Source organism: Drosophila bipectinata, unplaced genomic scaffold, assembly GCF_030179905.1.
Source record: "Drosophila bipectinata strain 14024-0381.07 unplaced genomic scaffold, DbipHiC1v2 scaffold_221, whole genome shotgun sequence".
Lineage (NCBI taxonomy): Eukaryota > Metazoa > Arthropoda > Insecta > Diptera > Drosophilidae > Drosophila > Drosophila bipectinata.
In genome coordinates this window covers 7,501-19,826 of record NW_027222867.1, presented here as the reverse complement: position 1 = coordinate 19,826, position 12,326 = coordinate 7,501, and the positions used below count along the sequence as shown (strand labels likewise).

General features: G+C 31.0%; 1 non-coding gene across 1 annotated transcript; it reads left to right on the top strand.

The window, feature by feature from the left end:
- The first annotated feature begins 1,073 nt into the window (after positions 1–1,073).
- Positions 1,074–5,023, top strand: LOC138927336 (large subunit ribosomal RNA). The gene has a single exon (XR_011443852.1). It is a non-coding gene; the product is annotated as a large subunit ribosomal RNA (ribosomal RNA).
- The last annotated feature ends 7,303 nt before the right edge of the window (positions 5,024–12,326 follow it).

The window sequence follows — 12,326 nt, the reverse complement described above, 5'->3', positions numbered from 1 at the left end:
GCAAACGATGATCCTAGCAAGTTTCATTTTTACATGATCTTTTCTTTACATGCATATTTCCCTTAATGGGACCCAATGCAAGATATCAGAAAATATAGAAAACATAGACAAGATATCAGAAAATATAGAAAACATAGACGGCGATGATCCTGGCAAGTATAATTTTTGGCATGATCGTTTGCTTTTATGCCAATAGAGGGCGTATAAAATATTACGGTAGATGGCGCTGCCCAATTTTACACAAACTTGACCCATAGATGGCGCCACTAAATTTACGTCGTACGCCGTTTGCCTAATTACATACTACTAAAATTTTTCTGGTGCTTATACGCCGTTTGCCTAATTCCCTACAAATTCAACTGTCCACTTAAGATACCTGTCTAAGATTCAGGATCGTGAAAAAATAAATAAGATTCAGGATCGTGAAAAAATAAATAAAATTGATTAACAAAAAATAAAATGCTTATTTACAAAAATTATATTCATGGTGCTGCAGTTCATTTAAAAATGTATTTTATTATAATTATTTTGTAATTAATTTAAAATTAATGATGAAGAACAAATAATTATTTAAAAAAAAAATATCCAAAATTTTATTATGGTGTTGCATATCATTTAAAAGGATTTTTTACTCCAATTCTTTTTTAATTAATTTTAAATTAACTCGGACTTATGTACAGAAATTTAATTTTATAATATAAAATATAATACAGAATTTTACAAGGAGTAAGTATATCACAAGAAAACCTTTTCGTAGAAAAGTGAAAATCCACCCTGAAGGGTCAAGAAAAAAAAAAGGAACCAATTGACCTGCTGCGATCCCTTTTTATCACTTTCTTGCAGGAGACATATTTATGTCAGGGTCGGATGAAAGGTCAATATGTATTTTTTATTTAGGATTATATATATATGTGAGTGTATATTGGATTGTGGATTTACGTTCCCACCAACATATACATGCATACACGGATATGACGCAAGAAATCAGCCGATTGCCTATTTACTCCCTACTATATCAAATATATTGTTCTTCATAGAGATATATTGTTTATATATATATACATTGCTTTATACAACCTCAACTCATATGGGACTACCCCCTGAATTTAAGCATATTAATTAGGGGAGGAAAAGAAACTAACAAGGATTTTCTTAGTAGCGGCGAGCGAAAAGAAATCAGTTCAGCACTAAGTCACTTTGTCTATATGGCAAATGTGAGATGCAGTGTATGGAGCGTCAATATTCTAGTATGAGAAATTAACGATTTAAGTCCTTCTTAAATGAGGCCATTTACCCATAGAGGGTGCCAGGCCCGTATAACGTTAATGATTACTAGATGATGTTTCCAAAGAGTCGTGTTGCTTGATAGTGCAGCACTAAGTGGGTGGTAAACTCCATCTAAAACTAAATATAACCATGAGACCGATAGTAAACAAGTACCGTGAGGGAAAGTTGAAAAGAACTCTGAATAGAGAGTTAAATAGTACGTGAAACTGCTTAGAGGTTAAGCCCGATGAACCTGAATATCCATTATGGAAAATTCATCATTAAAGTTATAATATTTAAATAATATTATAGAAATAGTGTGCATTTTTTCCATATAAGGACATTGTAATCTATTAACATATATAATTTATCATAAAATATGACTTATAGTTTATTCAAATTATTATGCTTGCATTTTAACATAGGATAAATGTCATTAATTTGATAAAGTGTTGATAGATTAATAAGAATACAGTGCGTTAATTTTTCGGAATTATATAATGGCATAATTATCATTGATTTTTGTGTTTATTATATGCACTTGTATGATTAACAATGCGAAAGATTCAGGATACCTTCGGGACCCGTCTTGAAACACGGACCAAGGAGTCTAACATATGTGCAAGTTATTGGGATATAAACCTAATAGCGTAATTAACTTGACTATTAATGGGATTAGTTTTTTAACTATTTTATAGTTAATTAACACAATCCCGGGGCGTTCTATATAGTTATGTATAATAATATTTATATTATTTATGCCTCTAACTGGAACGTACCTTGAGCAGATATGCTGTGACCCGAAAGATGGTGAACTATACTTGATCAGGTTGAAGTCAGGGGAAACCCTGATGGAAGACCGAAACAGTTCTGACGTGCAAATCGATTGTCAGAATTGAGTATAGGGGCGAAAGACCAATCGAACCATCTAGTAGCTGGTTCCTTCCGAAGTTTCCCTCAGGATAGCTGGTGCATTTTAATGTTATATAAAATAATCTTATCTGGTAAAGCGAATGATTAGAGGCCTTAGGGTCGAAACGATCTTAACCTATTCTCAAACTTTAAATGGGTAAGAACCTTAACTTTCTTGATATGAAGTTTAAGGTTATGATATAATGTGCCCAGTGGGCCACTTTTGGTAAGCAGAACTGGCGCTGTGGGATGAACCAAACGTAATGTTACGGTGCCCAAATTAACAACTCATGCAGAAACCATGAAAGGCGTTGGTTGCTTAAAACAGCAGGACGGTGATCATGGAAGTCGAAATCCGCTAAGGAGTGTGTAACAACTCACCTGCCGAAGCAACTAGCCCTTAAAATGGATGGCGCTTAAGTTGTATACCTATACATTACCGCTAAAGTAGATGATTTATATTACTTGTAATATAAATTTTGAAACTTTAGTGAGTAGGAAGGTACAATGGTATGCGTAGAAGTGTTTGGCGTAAGCCTGCATGGAGCTGCTATTGGTACAGATCTTGGTGGTAGTAGCAAATAATCGAATGAGACCTTGGAGGACTGAAGTGGAGAAGGGTTTCGTGTGAACAGTGGTTGATCACGAGTTAGTCGGTCCTAAGTTCAAGGCGAAAGCCGAAAATTTTCAAGTAAAAATAAATATTACAATTATTGTGAAAATTATATACTTGAATAATTTTGAACGAAAGGGAATACGGTTCCAATTCCGTAACCTGTTGAGTATCCGTTTGTTATTAAATATGGGCCTCGTGCTCATCCTGGCAACAGGAACGACCATAAAGAAGCCGTCGAGAGATATCGGAAGAGTTTTCTTTTCTGTTTTATAGTCGTACTACCATGGAAGTCTTTCGCAGAGAGATATGGTAGATGGGCTAGAAGAGCATGACATATACTGTTGTGTCGATATTTTCTCCTCGGACCTTGAAAATTTATGGTGGGGATACGCAAACTTCTCAACAGGCCGTACCAATATCCGCAGCTGGTCTCCAAGGTGAAGAGTCTCTAGTCGATAGAATAATGTAGGTAAGGGAAGTCGGCAAATTAGATCCGTAACTTCGGGATAAGGATTGGCTCTGAAGATTGAGATAGTCGGGCTTGATTGGGAAACAATAATATGGTTTATGTGCTCGTTCTGGGTAAATAGAGTTATAATCATTTATGGTTGTAACTTGTTCCCCGGATAGTTTAGTTACGTATCCAATTGTGGAACTTTCTTGCTAAAATTTTTAAGAATACTAGTTGGGTCAAACCAATTAGTTCTTATTAATTATAACGATTATCAATTAACAATCAATTCAGAACTGGCACGGACTTGGGGAATCCGACTGTCTAATTAAAACAAAGCATTGTGATGGCCCTAGCGGGTGTTGACACAATGTGATTTCTGCCCAGTGCTCTGAATGTCAAAGTGAAGAAATTCAAGTAAGCGCGGGTCAACGGCGGGAGTAACTATGACTCTCTTAAGGTAGCCAAATGCCTCGTCATCTAATTAGTGACGCGCATGAATGGATTAACGAGATTCCTTCTGTCCCTATCTACTATCTAGCGAAACCACAGCCAAGGGAACGGGCTTGGAATAATTAGCGGGGAAAGAAGACCCTTTTGAGCTTGACTCTAATCTGGCAGTGTAAGGAGACATAAGAGGTGTAGAATAAGTGGGAGATATTAGACTTCGGTTTGGTATCGACAATGAAATACCACTACTCTTATTGTTTCCTTACTTACTTGATTAAATGGAACGTGTATCATTTCCTAGCCATTATACGGATATATTTATTATATCTTATGGTATTGGGTTTTGATGCAAGCTTCTTGATCAAAGTATCACGAGTTTGTTATATAATCGCAAACAAATTCTTTAATGAGAGATGCATTCATGTATTATCGATTTGAAAATTTGGTATAACTCCAATTACTCAGGTATGATCCAATTCAAGGACATTGCCAGGTAGGGAGTTTGACTGGGGCGGTACATCTCTCAAATAATAACGGAGGTGTCCCAAGGCCAGCTCAGTGCGGACAGAAACCACACATAGAGCAAAAGGGCAAATGCTGACTTGATCTCGGTGTTCAGTACACACAGGGACAGCAAAAGCTCGGCCTATCGATCCTTTTGGTTTAAAGAGTTTTTAACAAGAGGTGTCAGAAAAGTTACCATAGGGATAACTGGCTTGTGGCGGCCAAGCGTTCATAGCGACGTCGCTTTTTGATCCTTCGATGTCGGCTCTTCCTATCATTGTGAAGCAAAATTCACCAAGCGTTGGATTGTTCACCCATGCAAGGGAACGTGAGCTGGGTTTAGACCGTCGTGAGACAGGTTAGTTTTACCCTACTAATGACAAAACGTTGTTGCGACAGCATTCCTGCGTAGTACGAGAGGAACCGCAGGTACGGACCAATGGCACAATACTTGTTCGAGCGAACAGTGGTATGACGCTACGTCCGTTGGATTATGCCTGAACGCCTCTAAGGTCGTATCCGTGCTGGACTGCAATGATAAATAAGGGGCAATTTGCATTGTATGGCTTCTAAACCATTTAAAGTTTATTATTTATATTTTAAACGACAATGGATGTGATGCCAATGTAATTTGTAACATAGTAAATTGGGAGGATCTTTGATCACCTGATGCCATGCTAGTTACATATGAAAACATTATTTAATACAATGACAAAGCCTAGAATCAATTGTAAACGACTTTTGTAACGGGCAAGGTGTTGTAAGTGGTTGAGCAGCTGCCATACTGCGATCCACTGAAGCTTATCCTTTGCTTGATGATTCGAAATATAAAAAAAATGTAAATATGCATGTGTAAATATGTATATTTAGTATAAAAAATCTTTATATGCTATATCTAAGAAAGCATATAAGGATTTATCACGGGTTGTCCACGTTTCCCTACTAATTGTGGCCTACTAACTGTTTCGTCATCTTATTAGTGACGTGAAAAATGAAAATAATATTTTTCATTTATATTGTTATAAGTCTTAAACCTTAAGACGGCGGGAGTTGAATTACTTTCGTTTAGGTAGCCAAATGCCTCGTCATCTTATTAGTGACGTGAAAAATGAAAATAATATTTTTCATTTATATTGTTATAAGTCTTAAACCTTATAACGGCGGAAGATGAATTACTTTCTTTTAGGTAGCCAAATGCCTCGTCATCTTATTAGTGACGTGAAAAATGAAAATAATATTTTTCATTTATATTGTTATAAGTCTTAAACTTTAAGACGGCGGGAGTTGAATTACTTTCGCATAGGTAGCCAAATGCCTCGTCATCTTATTAGTGACGCGCATGATTCAATTCAAGAGATTCCTTCTGTCCCTATTTAAAACCTCACGGATATTAAAAATATTAAACATATATTGTTATAAGTCTTAAACCTTAAGACGGCGGGAGTTGAATTACTTTCGCATAGGTAGCCAAATGCCTCGTCATCTTATTAGTGACGCGCATGATTCAATTCAAGAGATTCCTTCTGTCCCTATTTAAAACCTCACGGATATTAAAAATATTAAACATATATTGTTATAAGTCTTAAACCTTAAGACGGCGGGAGTTGAATTACTTTCGCATAGGTAGCCAAATGCCTCGTCATCTTATTAGTGACGTGAAAAATGAAAATAATATTTTTCATTTATATTGTTATAAGTCTTAAACTTTAAGACGGCGGGAGTTGAATTACTTTCGCATAGGTAGCCAAATGCCTCGTCATCTTATTAGTGACGTGAAAAATGAAAATAATATTTTTCATTTATATTGTTATAAGTCTTAAACCTTATAACGGCGGAAGATGAATTACTTTCGTTTAGGTAGCCAAATGCCTCGTCATCTTAATAGTGACGTGAAAAATGAAAATAATATTTTTCATTTATATTGTTATAAGTCTTAAACTTTAAGACGGCGGGAGTTGAATTACTTTCGCATAGGTAGCCAAATGCCTCGTCATCTTATTAGTGACGTGAAAAATGAAAATAATATTTTTCATTTATATTGTTATAAGTCTTAAACCTTATAACGGCGGAAGATGAATTACTTTCGTTTAGGTAGCCAAATGCCTCGTCATCTTATTAGTGACGTGAAAAATGAAAATAATATTTTTCATTTATATTGTTATAAGTCTTAAACTTTAAGACGGCGGGAGTTGAATTACTTTCGCATAGGTAGCCAAATGCCTTGTCATCTTATTAGTGACGCGCATGATTCAATTCAAGAGATTCCTTCTGTCCCTATTTAAAACCTCACGGATATTAAAAATATTAAACATATATTGTTATAAGTCTTAAACCTTAAGACGGCGGGAGTTGAATTACTTTCGCATAGGTAGCCAAATGCCTCGTCATCTTATTAGTGACGCGCATGATTCAATTCAAGAGATTCCTTCTGTCCCTATTTAAAACCTCACGGATATTAAAAATATTAAACATATATTGTTATAAGTCTTAAACCTTAAGACGGCGGGAGTTGAATTACTTTCGCATAGGTAGCCAAATGCCTCGTCATCTTATTAGTGACGCGCATGATTCAATTCAAGAGATTCCTTCTGTCCCTATTTAAAACCTCACGGATATTAAAAATATTAAACATATATTGTTATAAGTCTTAAACCTTAAGACGGCGGGAGTTGAATTACTTTCGCATAGGTAGCCAAATGCCTTGTCATCTTATTAGTGACGCGCATGATTCAATTCAAGAGATTCCTTCTGTCCCTATTTAAAACCTCACGGATATTAAAAATATTAAACATATATTGTTATAAGTCTTAAACCTTAAGACGGCGGGAGTTGAATTACTTTCGCATAGGTAGCCAAATGCCTCGTCATCTTATTAGTGACGCGCATGATTCAATTCAAGAGATTCCTTCTGTCCCTATTTAAAACCTCACGGATATTAAAAATATTAAACATATATTGTTATAAGTCTTAAACCTTAAGACGGCGGGAGTTGAATTACTTTCGCATAGGTAGCCAAATGCCTCGTCATCTTATTAGTGACGCGCATGATTCAATTCAAGAGATTCCTTCTGTCCCTATTTAAAACCTCACGGATATTAAAAATATTAAACATATATTGTTATAAGTCTTAAACCTTAAGACGGCGGGAGTTGAATTACTTTCGCATAGGTAGCCAAATGCCTCGTCATCTTATTAGTGACGCGCATGATTCAATTCAAGAGATTCCTTCTGTCCCTATTTAAAACCTCACGGATATTAAAAATATTAAACATATATTGTTATAAGTCTTAAACCTTAAGACGGCGGGAGTTGAATTACTTTCGCATAGGTAGCCAAATGCCTCGTCATCTTATTAGTGACGCGCATGATTCAATTCAAGAGATTCCTTCTGTCCCTATTTAAAAACTCACGAATATTAAAAATATTAAAAATATTTTCATATGGATATGCAATCGTATGGATATCCAAATATGTGTGGGAAAGTCGTACTTCCTATACGATAAATGACCGGATTGACGAAACCGTGTTCAAAAAGGTATATAGGGTAGGTGGTGTTCGGCCTACCAATATAATATTAAAATAATATTATATTAAACAGAAGATCGCCAGTATTAATATATAAGCATATGGTTATGAATACATATGCATATAACATATATGAAAATATATGAATATATAAAAAAAAATATATATGAATATGAAAATATTTATATGTATATGGAATATATGGTAGGTGATGATGTTAGCCTACCATATAATATATAATATAATAATTTAATTATATTATATTAAATATGGAAATATTAAAAATATATTAAAAATATTAAAAATATTTTCATATGGATATGCAATCGTATGGATATCCAAATATGTGTGGGAAAGTCATACTTCCCATACAATAAATGACCGGATTGACGAAACCGTGTTCAAAAAGGTATATAGGGTAGGTGGTGTTCAGCCTGCCAATATAATATTAAAATAATATTATATTAAACAGAAGACCGCCAGTATTAATATATGAGCATATGGTTATGAATACATATGCATATAACATATATGAAAATATATGAATATAAAAAAATATATATGGATATGAAAATATTTATATGTATATGAAATATATGGTAGGTGATGAGGATAGCCTACCATATAATATATAATATAATAATTTAATTATATTATATTAAATATGGAAATATTAAAAATATATTAAAAATATTAAAAATATTTTCATATGGATATGCAATCGTATGGATATCCAAATATGTGTGGGAAAGTCATACTTCCCATACAATAAATGACCGGATTGACGAAACCGTGTTCAAAAAGGTATATAGGGTAGGTGGTGTTCGGCCTACCAATATAATATTAAAATAATATTATATTAAACAGAAGACCGCCAGTATTAATATATGAGCATATGGTTATGAATACATATGCATATAACATATATGAAAATATATGAATATAAAAAAATATATATGGATATGAAAATATTTATATGTATATGAAATATATGGTAGGTGATGGTGATAGCCTACCATATAATATATAATATAATAATTTAATTATATTATATTAAATATGGAAATATTAAAAATATATTAAAAATATTAAAAATATTTTCATATGGATATGCAATCGTATGGATATCCAAATATGTGTGGGAAAGTCATACTTCCCATACAATAAATGACCGGATTGACGAAACCGTGTTCAAAAAGGTATATAGGGTAGGTGGTGTTCGGCCTACCAATATAATATTAAAATAATATTATATTAAACAGAAGACCGCCAGTATTAATATATAAGCATATGGTTATGAATACATATGCATATAACATATATGAAAATATATGAATATAAAAAAATATATATGGATATGAAAATATTTATATGTATATGAAATATATGGTAGGTGATGGTGATAGCCTACCATATAATATATAATATAATAATTTAATTATATTATATTAAATATGGAAATATTAAAAATATATTAAAAATATTAAAAATATTTTCATATGGATATGCAATCGTATGGATATCCAAATATGTGTGGGAAAGTCATACTTCCCATACAATAAATGACCGGATTGACGAAACCGTGTTCAAAAAGGTATATAGGGTAGGTGGTGTTCAGCCTGCCAATATAATATTAAAATAATATTATATTAAACAGAAGATCGCCAGTATTAATATATAAGCATATGGTTATGAATACATATGCATATAACATATATGAAAATATATGAATATATAAAAAAAAATATATATGAATATGAAAATATTTATATGTATATGGAATATATGGTAGGTGATGATGTTAGCCTACCATATAATATATAATATAATAATTTAATTATATTATATTAAATATGGAAATATTAAAAATATATTAAAAATATTAAAAATATTTTCATATGGATATGCAATCGTATGGATATCCAAATATGTGTGGGAAAGTCGTACTTCCTATACGATAAATGACCGGATTGACGAAACCGTGTTCAAAAAGGTATATAGGGTAGGTGGTGTTCGGCCTACCAATATAATATTAAAATAATATTATATTAAACAGAAGATCGCCAGTATTAATATATAAGCATATGGTTATGAATACATATGCATATAACATATATGAAAATATATGAATATATAAAAAAAAATATATATGAATATGAAAATATTTATATGTATATGGAATATATGGTAGGTGATGATGTTAGCCTACCATATAATATATAATATAATAATTTAATTATATTATATTAAATATGGAAATATTAAAAATATATTAAAAATATTAAAAATATTTTCATATGGATATGCAATCGTATGGATATCCAAATATGTGTGGGAAAGTCATACTTCCCATACAATAAATGACCGGATTGACGAAACCGTGTTCAAAAAGGTATATAGGGTAGGTGGTGTTCAGCCTGCCAATATAATATTAAAATAATATTATATTAAACAGAAGACCGCCAGTATTAATATATGAGCATATGGTTATGAATACATATGCATATAACATATATGAAAATATATGAATATAAAAAAATATATATGGATATGAAAATATTTATATGTATATGAAATATATGGTAGGTGATGAGGATAGCCTACCATATAATATATAATATAATAATTTAATTATATTATATTAAATATGGAAATATTAAAAATATATTAAAAATATAAAAAATATTTTCATATGGATATGCAATCGTATGGATATCCAAATATGTGTGGGAAAGTCATACTTCCCATACAATAAATGACCGGATTGACGAAACCGTGTTCAAAAAGGTATATAGGGTAGGTGGTGTTCGGCCTACCAATATAATATTAAAATAATATTATATTAAACAGAAGACCGCCAGTATTAATATATGAGCATATGGTTATGAATACATATGCATATAACATATATGAAAATATATGAATATAAAAAAAATATATATGGATATGAGAATATTTATATGTATATGAAATATATGGTAGGTGATGGTGATAGCCTACCATATAATATATAATATAATAATTTAATTATATTATATTAAATATGGAAATATTAAAAATATATTAAAAATATTAAAAATATTTTCATATGGATATGCAATCGTATGGATATCCAAATATGTGTGGGAAAGTCATACTTCCCATACAATAAATGACCGGAGTCGAAACCGTGTTCAAAAGTTATATAGGGTAGGTGGTGTTCGGCCTACCAATATAATATTAAAATAATATTATATTAAACAGAAGACCGCCAGTATTAATATATAAGCATATGGTTATGAATACATATGCATATAACATATATGAAAATATATGAATATAAAAAAATATATATGGATATGAAAAATTTTATATTTATATGAAATATATGGTAGGTGATGGTGATAGCCTACCATATAATATATAATATAATAATTTAATTATATTATATTAAATATGGAAATATTAAAAATATATTAAAAATATTAAAAATATTTTCATATGGATATGCAATCGTATGGATATCCAAATATGTGTGGGAAAGTCATACTTCCCATACAATAAATGACCGGATTGACGAAACCGTGTTCAAAAAGGTATATAGGGTAGGTGGTGTTCAGCCTGCCAATATAATATTAAAATAATATTATATTAAACAGAAGACCGCCAGTATTAATATATGAGCATATGGTTATGAATACATATGCATATAACATATATGAAAATATATGAATATAAAAAAATATATATGGATATGAAAATAGTTATATGTATATGAAATATATGGTAGGTGATGGGGATAGCCTACCATATAATATATAATATAATAATATTTATTATATTATAATAAATATGGAAATATTAAATTATTTTCATATGGATATGGATATGGATATGGATATGGATATGGATATACATATTCATATGGATATACTAAAATATACTGAAATATACCGATGAGTATATTTAGGTGAGGGTAAAAAGGCAAATAAATACCCAGCTTGACGAAAGTGTGTTCAAAAAGGTATATAGGGTAGGTGGTGTCGTCCTACCAATATAGTATATTATTTATATTATATGAATATACTAAAATACCGATGAGTATTTTTAGGTGAGGGAAAGAAGGCAAATAAATACCCAGCTTGACGAAAGTGTGGTCAAAAAGGTATATATGGTAGGTGGTGTAAGCCTATCTATATAATATAACATACTATATTATATATTATATATACACTATATTGTATACTTAGATAATATCGTTGAAGCGTCTACGTATTATAAATTATAATTTGACAAGTTTCCAATTATTATCGTTAATTCTGGTTCTAGGCAAATAAAAATTCTTTTTATTATATCCTAGTAAGTATATGGAATTAAATTTAATTTCATATACGTATATGATAATAGTAGTAATATTATTATTATTATTATTGTATAAATAAATATGAATAAACTATATATATGAAAATATATAATATATGAAAATTAAAAAGTGCTTAGTTTTATATCATATAAAACTAGACTTTTATATACAAAGAAAATAAATTTTAAATTTATTATCAAAATACATATGCGATAATTTTATTATAAAATTAAGCAAATATATATATGTGAATATATACA